This window comes from Pan troglodytes, chromosome 7, assembly GCF_028858775.2.
Source record: "Pan troglodytes isolate AG18354 chromosome 7, NHGRI_mPanTro3-v2.0_pri, whole genome shotgun sequence".
Classification (NCBI taxonomy): Eukaryota; Metazoa; Chordata; class Mammalia; order Primates; family Hominidae; genus Pan; species Pan troglodytes.
In genome coordinates this window covers 151,735,608-151,749,163 of record NC_072405.2, presented here as the reverse complement: position 1 = coordinate 151,749,163, position 13,556 = coordinate 151,735,608, and the positions used below count along the sequence as shown (strand labels likewise).

General features: G+C 42.4%; 1 protein-coding gene and 1 pseudogene across 1 annotated transcript in view; one reads left to right on the top strand and one right to left on the bottom strand.

Annotated features, from left to right (window-relative positions):
• LOC129135623 (maestro heat-like repeat family member 5) overlaps positions 1–13,556 on the top strand; it is a gene marked incomplete at its 5' end in the record, with an annotated part of 74,473 nt that overhangs the window by 42,025 nt on the left and 18,892 nt on the right.
• LOC100612184 (heterogeneous nuclear ribonucleoprotein A1-like 3) lies at positions 4,722–10,016 on the bottom strand (annotated as a pseudogene).

Sequence of the window (13,556 nt, the reverse complement as noted above, 5' to 3'; positions counted from 1 at the left end):
TTCTAAATCCTTTGATGTCATTTCAACAGCATCTTCACCAGAAGTAGTTTCCATCTCAGAAACCACTTTCTTAGCTTATCCATAAGAAGCAGCTCTTCATCTCTTCAAGTCTGATCATGAGATTGCAGCAATTCAGTCTTCCGGCTCCACTTCTAATTCTAGTTCTCCTGCTATTTCTACCACATCTGCAGTTACTTCCTCCACCAAAGTCTTGAGCCCCTCAAAGTCATCTGTGAGGGTTGGAATCAACTTCTTCCAAACTGCTGTTCATGTTGCTCTTTTGCCCTCCTCTCCATGAATCACAAATGTTGCTAATGGCATCTAGCATGGTGAATCCTTTCCAGAAGGTTTTCAATGTACTTTGCCCAGATGCATCAGAGAAACAACTATTTATGGCAGCTACCCTCTTGCAAAGTGTATTTCTTCAATAATAAGACTTGAAAGTCAAAATGACCCCTTGATCCACAGGCTGCAGAATGGTTGTCGTGTTCACAGGCAGGAAAACAACATCAATTGCCTTGTACATCTCCAGCAGAGCTCTTGGGTGACAGGTGCATTGTCAATATGCACTTATATTTTGAAAGGAATATTTTAGTTCTGAGCAGTAGGTCTCATCAGTGGGCTTAAAATATTCAGTAAACCATGAAGTAAAGAGATGCGCTGTCAACCAGGCTTTGTTGTTCCATGTCTAGAGCACAGGCAGAGTGGATTTAGCATCATTCTGAAGGGCCCTAGGATTTTCAGAATGGGAAATGAGCATTGGCTTCAACTTAAAATCACCAGCTCCATTAGCCCCTAACACAAGAGTCAACCTGTCCTCTGAAGCTTTGAAGCCAGGCTTTGACTTTACCTCTCTAGCTATGGAAGTCCTAGATGGCATCTTCCAATAGAAGGTGGTTTCTTCATTGAAAATGTGTTGTTTAGTGTAGCCACCTTCATCAGTGAGTGATCTTAGCTAGATCTTCTCGATAACTTGCTGCAGCTTCTCCACCAGCACTTGCTGCTTCAGCTTGCACTTTTATGCCATGGAGATGGCTTTTTTCCTTCCACCTCACGAACCAACCTCGGCTAGCTTCAGACTTTTCTTTTGCAGCTTCCTCACCTCTCTCAGCCTTCACAGGGTGGAAGAGTTAGGGCCTTGCTCTAGATTAGGCTTTGGCTTAAGAGAATGTTGTGGTTGGTTTGATCTCTTCAAACCACTAAAACCTTTTATCCATATCAGCAATAAGGCTGTTTCACTTTCTTCATATGTGTGTGTCCACTGGAGTAGCATTTTTCATTTCCTTCAATAATTGTTCCTGTGTATTCACAGCTTGGCTCACTGTTTGGCAAAAGAGTCTTTGCTTTGGGCCTATCTTGGCTTTCAACATGCTTTCTTCACTGAACTTAATCATTTCTAGTTTTTGATTTAAAGTGAGAGAAATGGGACTGTTCCTTTCACTTGAACACTTACAGCCCATGTTAAGTTATTAATTGGCCTAATTTCAATGTTGTTGTGTCTTGGGGAATAGAGAGGCCCAAGGAAAGGAAGAGAGATGGGGGAACGGCCAGTGGGTGGAGCAGTCAGAACCCACAACATCTATGGATTCAGTTTGGCGTCTTATATGAGTGTGGCTCATGGTGCCTTAAAACAATTACAATAGTAACAGCAAAGATCACTGATCACAGATCACCATAACAGATTAATAATAATGAGGATGTTTAAAATACTGTGAGAATTACCAAAATATCACACAGAGGCATGAAGTGAGCACACGCTGCTGGAAAAATGGCACCAACAGACTTGCTCGATGCTGGGTTGTCACAAACCCTCAACTCGTAAAAAATGCAATATCCGCAAAGTACAATAAAGTGACGCACAGTAAAACGAGGTGTGCCTCTATATGTATAAGGTTTACCTTGATTGTGTTGTCGAGGTTTTCTACATACTTAATTTCTGTCCTCTTGATCTGTCTTGGACTGAGTGTGTGTTAAAGTCTCACTAAAGAAACATTGGTGTGTCTCTATCTATACTTTCAATCCCTGGACTTTTACTTTGTGAAGGTGATTGCCATGTTATTTGGCACATACATAGTCATAAGTATTCTATATTTATGAACCGTGACTTTTACTATTGAGATGCCCTGCTTTGTCACACTTAATGTTTTGGGGACTTGAATTCTACTGTCTGTTCAGAATCATTAACCTGCGTTTTTATTTTTCCATTTGCCCAGTATGCATTTCTCTACTTCTTTATTTTAGCCTTTGGGAATCCCTTCGTTTTAGGTCTCCATCTTATATACAGCACAAAGTTTGTCCTGATTTGTAATCCAAATTGAAAATCTTTTGTAATAGGTGAGTGAAGCCTGTCGATATTGATGCGATTGATATGTTTGTCTGTCATGACATTTTGTAGTTGGGTGTATTTCATGATATTTGCTGTTTCTTTTTCTACAAGAGGTGCATTCTTTGCTCTTTAACTTCAATTTTGTTTTAATCTAGGAAATGTATTTTTGTCCTAGTTGTTACCTTTGTGCTCCTAACCTATTTTAATGCCCTTAGTCCCTTAGTCCCCATTTTATTATTCAGCCCTTTAACATCAGGTTTATCTTTGTGTGTGTGTGTGTGTGTGTGTGTGTGTGTGTGTGTGTGTGGCAGAGTCTTGCTCTGTCACCCAGGCTGGAGTGCAGTGGTGCAATCTCAGCTCAGTGCAACCTCCGCCTCCTGGGTTGAAGCAATTCCCCTGCCTCAGCCTCCCAAGTAGCTGGGATTACAGGTGTGCACCACCACGCCTGGCTGATTTTTGTATTTTTGGTAAAGACAGACTTTTGCTATGTTGGCCAGGCTGGTGGTCTTGAACTCCTGACCTCAGGTGATCCACCCCCTCCTCGGCCTCCCAAAGTGCTGGGATTATAGGCGTGAGCCACCGTGCCCGGCCAGGTTTATCCTTTTTATTTGATACTGATGCAGGGCAGGTGAGCCACAAAGGTGGGGCTTACCCCAGGAAGGTTCTTAGCTTTGCCCAGGAAAAAATTCAAGAGCAAGCCCATGGTGTTAGACAGCAACTTTGATTGAAGCGGCCCTGCACAGCAGCAGCAGAGGCCTGCTCCTTGCAGAGCAGGGCTGCCCAGAGGAGCAGCTCAGAGGCACTTCTGCAGTTAATTATGTGCAAATTACGGGGTAGGTTATGCAGAAATTCTTAGAAAAAGGGTGGTAACTTCAGGGTCGTCAGGTCATGCCATGGAAAGAGGTGGTAACGTCCCGGTGTAGCCATGGCAATGGTAAACTGACATGGCGCGCCAGTGGGCGTGCCTTATGGAAAGGTGCTTCTGCCCCATCCCTGTGATAGCTAGTCGTCAATTTGATCCTGTATCCGTGTCCCACCTCCTGCCCCAATACTCTTTAATTCCCACCTGTTTTCTGCACAACAATTAGTGAAATTGTTCTATTTTCCTCTTTCTGTCTCCTCCCATTTTTCAGTTACATATTTGTACTTTGTCAAAACATTGAACATTCACACTCTACTGCTCTACCCTCATCTCCATACTTTGTGTTTACAGGAACGCCATCGGCTCCTAGGCTGAAGTTTTCCAGTCATCTTAGTCTGAAGAAGCTCATCCTCCAAAAGATTCAGAATTCTTTAGGTTCTTTTATGTTGAAAGTTCTTTATTTGAAGAATGGTTTGGCTGGATATAAAATTCTTTGTTCACATTTTCTTTTATTAAGTATTTTTTAAATGCTGTTGCATCGTTGCCTTGCGTTGTTTTTTAAAAGTTAATGACAATAGGGGTTTTTTTGGCGTTTGTAAGTTATTTGATCTTTTTGCCCAGAGACTTTAAGTTTTTTTGTAATCTTTGAAATCTAATCATTTAGGAAATGTCTCAGAGCTGATCATTCTGGGTTAATGTTCCCAGGGACCTGGTACATCCTTTGATTATGTAGATTGAGATTTTTTTTTTCAAGAGAATTAAATCATTTATTGATTACACATGATAATGGATGATACACAAGCTTCATTCCCATCTATAGTTTTATCTGGTACCATTATTCAATTTACATATATTTCATAGGATGTGCCAACAATCATTTTTATAACCAATAATTCCATGACTTTTCTTGGGCCATCCCTTTTAACGGTGAACTTCAGGTGACAACAGTAACTCTCAGTTCAACTACACCAAGGTTTCTGAAGACAATGGCGTCTCCACCCAAGCAGGTTGTACATAAATTCCACATAGAACCTGGCATCACCCTGAAGGAATTCTAACTTCACACTGTTGGGGAAATTTACCAAGATGGCTTCAGAGTAGACTAACTTTACACAACACATTAAAAAAAAAAAAGACATTTATTCAGCATCACGATCAGACTATTACATTTAGCAATCAACAGCATGGGAGCAAAAAAAAAAAAAATCTGCATTAAAACCCTTTGTTGGAAAGCTTTACACTTTCCACAGAACAGAAACTAAAATAACCTGTTATACAATTAGTCACAAATACAGTCCTCGAGTTTTTTGCCCATACACATGAGTATCTGCCTAAAACATGTCTTCTTTGTAGCAGCTAGGCCCTGCCACCACTGTGCTTGACTGAGTTCACAAATCTGTTGTAACCCGTAGCTTCCCTGTCACTTCTATGGCTCTCCTCTCCTGCTAAGCTTTGTTTCCTAATTAAAATCTTCTGCCACTGCCATAGCTACCGCTGCTACTGGAACCACCATAGCCACCTTGGTTTCGTGGTTTTGCGAAGTATTGGCCTCCACCACCATAGGAGCCAGAGCTTCTGCCTCCAAAGTTTCCTCCCTTCATGGGGCCAAAATTTGAAGACTCGTTGTTCTAATTGCCAAAATCATTGTAGCCTCCAAAATGGCTTCCATCATTACCAAATCCATTATAGCCATCCCCACTGCCACCATATCCACCACCACCATGGCTGCCACCAAAGCCACCATGACCACTGAAGTTTTCTCCATGACCAAAGTTGTCATTCCAACCAAAATCACCTCCACCACCACCACCAAAGTTTCCAGAACCACTTCGACCTCTTTGGCTGGATGAAGCACTCGCCATCTCTTGCTTTGACAGGACTTTCCTAACTTCACAGCTGTGGCCATTCACAGTAGGGTATTTCTGAATGACAAGCTTATCCACAGAGTCATGGTCATCCAAGGTTACAAAGGCAAAGCCCCTTTTCTTGCCACTGCCTCGGCCCGTCATGATTTCAGTCACTTCAATTTTCCCAAATTGTTCAAAATAATCCCTTAGGTGATGTTCTTCTGTGTCTTCTTTAATGCCACCAACAAATATCTTTTTCACAGTTAAGTGGGCAACTGATCTTTGAGAATCTTCTCTTGAGACAGCTCTCTTTGGTTCCACAGCTCTTCCATCCACCTTGTGCGGCCTTGCATTCGTGGCTGCATCCACCTCCTCCGCAGCGGCATAGTGACAAACCCAAAACCCCCGCCAGAACGCTTGGTGTTGGAATCTCTCATTACCACACAGTCCGTGAGCATTCCCCATTGCTCAGAATGGCTCCTCAAGGCTCTCATCTGTTGTTTCAAAGCTCAACCCTCCAATGAAGAGCCTCCTCAGCTGTTCGGGCTCTTTAGGAGACTCTGACTTAGACATGACAGCAGGAAGAAGAGAGACTTTAACGATGCTTCTTCAGGGGCGTCCACGGGCAAGAAGAAAAAAAAGAATTGAAATTTTTTGAGGTTGCTATTCTTGGAAAATTTTCTTGGTTACAGTTTTAAATATTAGTCATGTTCCATTGCTGTTTTTCTTCCTCAGGGACTCCAGTAATACAAATGCTATTCCTCCTGTCTTCCATTTTCACTACTTTCCCTCTGACCCCTTTTACTCTTTCTTAAATTCACTTTCATTCTCTTGGTTGCTTTTCTTGTTTTCCTAAATGCCCCTTATTAAATTATCATTCGAGTCTTATCTCTCTTGGACACCTTGTACTCTTCCTTCATTTCTGAGATAATGTTTTCATCTCATCCATTTCTTTCCTGAAGTCAATCAACTCTCTTTTCAGATCCTGTTGGATTTTTTTGTCCTTTTTTGAACTCATAATTCAAGGTAGTTTTCACATTTTTAAATGCTTATTTGAGCATATGTAATGACACGTAGAATGAATGTTGTCTTAGGGTTTTTTTCCTGCATCGTGATTTTTTCCAGGGGGAGTTCCTTATTTTGTGTGTGCTGATTTTTGTTTTCTCATTTTTTACAATAATTCTATGGATCTGTTCATTTTGTTCCTGTTCATGTTTGTGTTCTTTGCGTGTTTTATATGATTTTAAGTTCAATGGCACCCTCTTCTGTCAATACAGCAAAGTCCAGATAATTTAATAGACTGTTTGGGTGGTAAGCAAAAGGATTATGGATCCTCCAATGTTTTGGTTCCATTTCTATTGCAGGGCCGTACATTTTTCCCTTTTACCTCTTTCCCTATCACCACCTAATCTCCAAAGGATACCTCTGCTTTCTTTTTTGCCCTTTCCTTTCCCAAAATCTGTGCATTTGGAAGACCGCCCTCCAAAGCAGGTAGACTTTTAAGTCACTGCTCTGTGATTGGGGCTCTGACACTTGAACTTTTTTTTTTTTTTAAGACTTAGGGTGGACTTAGTCTTCTAGAAGGTGCTTTAGGCTTTATATCAATCTCAAGCCCTGTTGCTAACTCCTCCCTTCCCTCTTTCCCCCCAGTTTCTCTCAGCCTGCCTTTATCAAAGCCTTATGGTAGAACGGGATAGAGTGGGAGCAGTAGAGATTTCATGCTAAGGTTGATACTCTTCTCTTTGTGCTTAATTTTGAAGTTTGGGAACTCTCTGAATTTGCACTGGAGTCATAGTTTTTGTGCATTTTTATTTCCCTTCTTGTTTTTTTGTTGTATCTCAAGGAAATTTTGGGAGGTGGAGGCCTAGGCAACAGGCATCGTCTTCAGCTACCTAGAAGTTTACAGTTCTATTTTATGTATTGGAATTTTTATCTTATTTCCTCAATTCTAAGAAGTATTTTTTTTTACATTTTAACATTTATGAAATCAGGGTGCATTTTCCATTGATGGTGCCTTACACCTGGTTTTATATAGTTTTCTGCCAGGCACCTGGGGGCACTGTTAGTTTGAGACCACTTTCAATTTAAAAGTCTCTGCTTGAGATTTTATTGGGCCACATTGGTGTGAATTCAGGCATCCAAAGAGGTTTGGGTTCAAATCCTCAGGACATCCGTAACCCTTCCCACTTCCACCCAGTGTGCTGACTGAAGCATGACAGTTTTCTCGATTTTTCTTTCTGCAGGGCCGAGTTTTGTTTGTTTATTTCGATCACCCTTAAACCATACATGCAGACCTTTGGGTCCCAGCTCTATGTTGGGGTCTCCTATAAGACTCCCATCTTGGCCATTTTTTCTTTCTTAGAAATACGTGAAATCATGGTGGGGTGTGTCCTAAAAGTATAAACAGAATTGTACAATATGTAGTCTTCCAATATTCTTCTGTTGTTTGGCTTGGGTGTTTGTTTGTTTGTTTGTTTGCTGAGACAAGGTCTTGCTTAGTTGCCCCGGCTGGAGTGTAGTGGTACAATCATAGCTCATTGTAACCTCAAACTCCTGGGCTCCAGTGATCCTCCCACCTTAGCCTCATGAGTAGCTAGGACTACAGGCATGCATCACCACACCTGGCTAATTTATTTTTTTTGAAGAGATGGGGTCTCATTATGTTGCCCAGGCTGATCTCAAACTCCTGGCCTCAAGCAATCCTTCCACCTTGACCTCCCAAAGCGCTGAGATTATAGGCATGAGCCACCATGCCCAGCATGTCTGGCTTATTTTTTTCCTCCAATATGATGTGTCTAAGATTCATTTTAACATGTTGTAGTTCATTCATTTTTGTTGCTGTATAGTATTCCATTTTATGAATGCCAATTATTCTTTTTACTAGAGGTCAATATTTGGGTCAATTCCTGTTTGGTACTATGGTTAGGAACGCTGCAGTGAACTTGCTTATACATGTGCCTGAATGTACATAAGCTCTCAGTTTCCACAGTGTATGCATCTAGGATGGAAATGTCTGCATCATAAAGCTATACATATATCCAACTCTAATACATAATGCAAAATGTTTCCAAAGAGCTTGTACTGATTCACACTCTCAGCAGTATTTTTTTTTAGAGTTCCTGTTACTCCGCAGTTTACTAACACTTAGCATTCACTGTTTAGCCAGTAATCAAAGTTTTAGTCAGTCTGGTGGTGCTATTAATCAGTATTGTGGTATTCGTTTCCACTTTCATGATTAAATAAAGAAGTTGAACATCTTTTCATTTCTTTTTAGCCTGTTTGGTGATATGCCTATTCAAGTATCCTGCACACGTTTCTATTGTGTTGTCCGCCATTGCTAATTTCCATTCCCCTGGCTCACCCTATCTAAGGTTCATCATTACTTTGCTTTCCTTTTATTTAGTTTTATTGCACCTAAACATATTCCTAAAAGTACTTTATTGTTTTTCTAATTTCATATAAATTATAATTTCATGTGAGTTATAATTTTTATACTTTCATATGAAGGGCATTCTGTTGCATATACTTGGAGATTTCCATTTGCCTAATATTACTATAGTTTTTTAGAGTTTATATTGTCTAATATTAAGTGTCTAGTCATATAATAACACCAGTTTTCTTTTGTTGATATTGCATAGTATGCCTTTTTCCAGACTTTTACTTTTGCTATTTCTACATTCTTTTGTTTTAGATGTGTCTTTTGTAAACAGCATTTAGTTGGGTTTTTATAGCCTGACGACCTTTGTCTTTAATTGAAGCATTTATTCAATTTACATGTAATATAATTGTTTATATATTTGGGATTGAATTTACCATCTTTACTTTCTTTCCAGACCAAAAAAAAAAAAGAACCTTCAGAGTCTTCAACTGACTTAACACACTCTCAATTTTAATGCCCTTGTTGTTTAACTCTGTATATTTTTAAATCTCACAAGTCAATATTCATTTAGAGTTGCCCACATTTTCACTATTTTCTTTGCTCTTCATTTCTTTTTAAGCCTCACACCCCTCACCTGAGGCCATTTTCCTCCAACCTAAAGCACATCCTTTAGAACCCCCTTTAGTTTGGGTCTGCTGTTAGCAAATGCTTTCAGTTTTTATATGAAAATGTCTTTATTTCATCTTCAATCTTGATAGACACTTCACTGGGTATAGAATTCAATATTGGCAGTTATTTTCTTTCTGCACGCCAAGCTAACATCCCACTGTCACTGGCTTCCATTGCTGCTGTTGAGAAGTCAGCTGTCAGCAGGACTGCTGCTCTTTTCATCGTGCTATGTGCTTTATCCTGTGACTGGTTTTACAGTACCCTGGTTTTTTCTAGTTTGGGAAAGTTTGTTGTTTTGTTTGTTTTTATTTGTCTGATAAGTCACCACAGTGTGTCTAGGAATGGATTTCTTTATGTTTATCCTGTCTCGAATTCCTGTTCTGGAATATTCTGGTCCTGGAAGAATCCCAGCCATTATCTCTCCACATAGTGCTTCTCCTGCATTCTCTCTCACTTTCCTTCTAGGGCACTGATTAGGCACATGTCAATATCTTACCATATCCTCTATTTCACTAGATCACTCAGAGTGCTGAGGGGAACAGATAACACACTCAAATTGGTAGAGGTGGAAAATTTAATAAAAGAGCTCTTGGACAAGGGGTAGAGTTTAATGTGACTGACAGGGGAAGGGCCAGTGCCCCAGGAAAAGTAACAATGCTGAGTCATTGCCACCTTCTAGACCTAAAGGGGCAGGGAATGGGAGTGCTCCCAGAACCAAGGATGTCTATATGGCTAGACCACAGGACAGATGGACACGGCAATCCTGTGGCCACCCACAGGGAGAGACTCTGAGGTATAAATACCCTGACTTCCCTCCACTCCCACCTTCTGACCTCTTGCTAGTGCTTACCATTAGCCAAGTCAACTGGAAGCCAAAGGTCAAGAGAGCTCCTTGATGCAGTGTATACAGGTCAGCTTCCTGGGGCATGAGGCAGGATGGGGAGCAGCAGAGATTATATCTGCAGGAGAAAGCGGAAGATATTCAACACAATTTCTTACTTCCCTTCTGCTTCCCCATATTTGTGTCCCTCATTGCTGAATTCTGTCTAATTTATTTTGAGTGATCTTCTAGTTCACTAATTCTCCTTTAACCATGTCAATGTGATGTTAACGTTTTCCATTGCATTTTTTTTTATTTCAGATTTGGTATTTTTTATTTCTAAAATGTCATTTTGGTTCTTTTTCTCACCTGCTCTATCACTTATAGGTTCCTAGTCCCTGAAGACATTTTTAAGCTTGTCTTTTATTTCTGTATTCATAATCAAATATTTGTTTCATAGTTCATACCTGACGATTCTAATATCTAAGTTTCCAGGTCTACTTTATTTGTTATTCTTGCTGTATGTTACCAATGGAGTGTGCCTTCCTCATGTGTCTGATTATCTTTTGACTACATACTGGATGTTGTTTTTGGAAAAAAAAAATGTAGGAATGATTTGGGGCCCACAATTAAGGTATTTTCCTCCAACAAAAACAACTTGTCTTTGCTCTGCCAAGCACCTAAGGATACCTAAGGTAAGCCCGTGATTACCTTAAGCCAAATCCAGTGCTTCAGATTCCCTGGGTGCCCCCATTCAATTCAAACGTGGCTGAAATTTGCTTGGGTTTTTCACACCTGCTTAGGCACCAGTCTGAAAGTGGCCGAGGGTCTCCTATGAGATTAACCATGTTGTGCAGTCTGTGAGCTTAGGTCTCTGTCCCTTCATCCCACAAGGCTGTCAGAACAAAGGATCTAATTTTCCAGAATTATCAGATGCCCCCAAGGCATCAGTAGCTTTCCTGCTCCCACCCCCTCAGGGTCATCATATTCCCCACATGTTGGCCTTGCAATTTCTTACAGTCTTGTCATCTCTTTAATACTCTCAGGACCCTTGTTTGTATTTTCTTTTCTTTTTGAGACAGGGTCTCACTTCATCACCCAGGCTAGAGAGCAATGGCACAATCTTGGCTCACTGCAACCTCTGCCTCCTGGGTTGAAGCTATTCTCCTGCCTCAGCCTCCCAAGTAGCTGGAATTATAGGCATGTGCCACCACACCTAATTTTTGTATTTTTAGTAGAGATGGGGTTTCACCATGTTGGCCAGGCTGGTCTCGAACTCCTGACCTCAAGTGATCTACCCACCTCTGCCTCCCAAAATGCTGGAATTACAGGTGTGAGCCACCATGCCCAGCCTACATGTTTATATTTTCTCCAACCTTTGTAGTTGTTTTCAATGGAGGAGCTGATTCAAGTAGCTTAGTGCACCCCTACTGGAAGATGAAGAGGTCTTCTCATTCATTTTTTTAAAAAACAGATTTATTGAGATATAACTCACATACTATACAATTTGGCCATTTAAAGTGTACAGTTCAATGGGTTTGGCATATTACATTATTTTTTAATGGTAGTAAAATATGTATAATATAAACTTTGTCATTTTATTCACTTTTAAGTGTATGATTCAGTGGCATTAATTACATTTGCAATTGTTGCACAGCTATCACCACTGTCTAATTCTAAAACTTTTTTATCACTCCAAACAGAAGCTGTGTAACTATTAAATAATAATTCCCCATCTTCCCCTCCCCATAGCCCTTGATAACCTCTAATCTACTTTCCGTCTTATGAATTTGGCTGTTCTCGACATTTCATGTAAGTGGAATGATATAATATTTGTCCTTTCGGGTCTGGATTCTTCCCCTCCGCCTAATGTTTTCAAGGTTCGTCCATGCCGTAGCATGTATCGGAACTTCATTTCTTTTCATTGCTGAATAATAGTCCACTGCACGGGTAGGCCGCATTTTATTTATCCATTCATCTGTTGACGGACACTCAGGTTGCCTCCACCTTTGGGCCGTCATGAATAACGATGCCGTCAGCACTGGCATACCAGCATGTTCGAGACCCTTCTCTCAGTTATTTTGGGTGTGTACCTAGGAGTGAAGTTTCTGGGCCATGTGGCCATACTATGTTTAGCTTTTTGAGGAACTGCCGTACCATTTTCCATAGCAACTACACCATTCTCTATTTTCACCAGCAAAGTACCAGGGTTTCTGTTTCTCCACATCCTCACCAGCACTTGGTGTCTCTCATCTTGGGGCTGTAGCCATCCTGGGAGGTGTGAAGTGACATATTTTGATTTGTGTTTCCCTGAGCATCTCTTCATGTGCTTATTGGCCATTTGTCTATCTTTTTTGGAGAAATGCCTCTTCAAGCCCTTTCTCCACTTTGGAGTTGGGTTGTTTGTCTTTGGGTTGTGACTTGTAGCTCCCATTCCTTCTTAGACCCACATGAACCAGACTTTGTCCACTGCTGCTCCAATAAAGTGGTTCTCGTCAAGGTCACCAGTAACCTCACGTCACTAGGTCCAATAGTCCATTCTCTGTCCCCACCTTATGTGACCTGTCAGCAGAATTTGACTCAGCCAGTGACTCTCTCCTCCTGGGAACGCTGCCCTCCCCAGTTCTCCTCCTACCTCCCCGGCCACTCCCGCTCAGCCTCCTGCAGTGGCTCCTCCTCATCTCCCAGATTTCATAGCCCTGGGGCCACAGGGCTGACCCCTGATCCTCCTCCTCAGCTACACTCAGTTTCACAGTGACCACCTCCATTCCCATGGCTTCAAATATCCCCTAAATACTGACACCTCTGGCCCAGGCCTCTCCCCCAACCCCCTGACGGCAGCCCTTGGATGTCACACAGGCGTCTCCCACTGACCCAGCCAGGCCACACCCCTGGCCTCACCCAACCTGCCCCTCCTGCAGGCTTCCCCATGTCACCACTGGTGACTCTGTGCTCCCAGCATCTCAGGCTGGAATTCTTGATGCCATCCGACTCCTCTACACCCACATCCCATCCCCTAGGAAACCCTGCCAGCTCCACCTCTGCCTGTGTCCCGCCCCCGCTGCCACCACCCTAGTCCAGGACACCACCGGCTCTCACCTGCAGTGACTTGCCCACTTCCAGTCGCCCACCCCCCTGTCCTTGAAGAACACACGTAGGCCCCTGCCACGTCTCGCGTAAAATCCTCCAGTGGTCCCGTCTCATTCAAAGCCTCCACAGCAGCCATCAAGGTCGTGCTGTGGGCCCGATGATATCACCATCTTCCTCTCCTCCTCTCCCCTCCCCACTCCACCCCAATGACACTGGCCTTGCTTTCTGTCCCCTGAACACACCAGGATTGAGCTGTCTCAGGGCTGTCTCTCTGGAAGCTTCTCTCCCCCGCATCGCTGCCTGGCTCCCTCCCGATATCCTCAGGGCTTTGCTCAAGTGTCCCCTTCTCAGGGGATGCGTCCCTGACTGCCCTGTCTGAAACCGAAGGCACCCAGACTCTCCCCCGCCCCCCACGCTGCTTTTTTCTCTCAAGCAGCACTGAGCATCCGGCACACTGCGCTTCCTGCTGTGTCCCCATGAGGCTGTCATGCACAGGAGTTCGGGGACTCCTGCCGATTCCTCCACTACTTGGTCCCCTGGGACACTGTCTGCACGCAATGGCG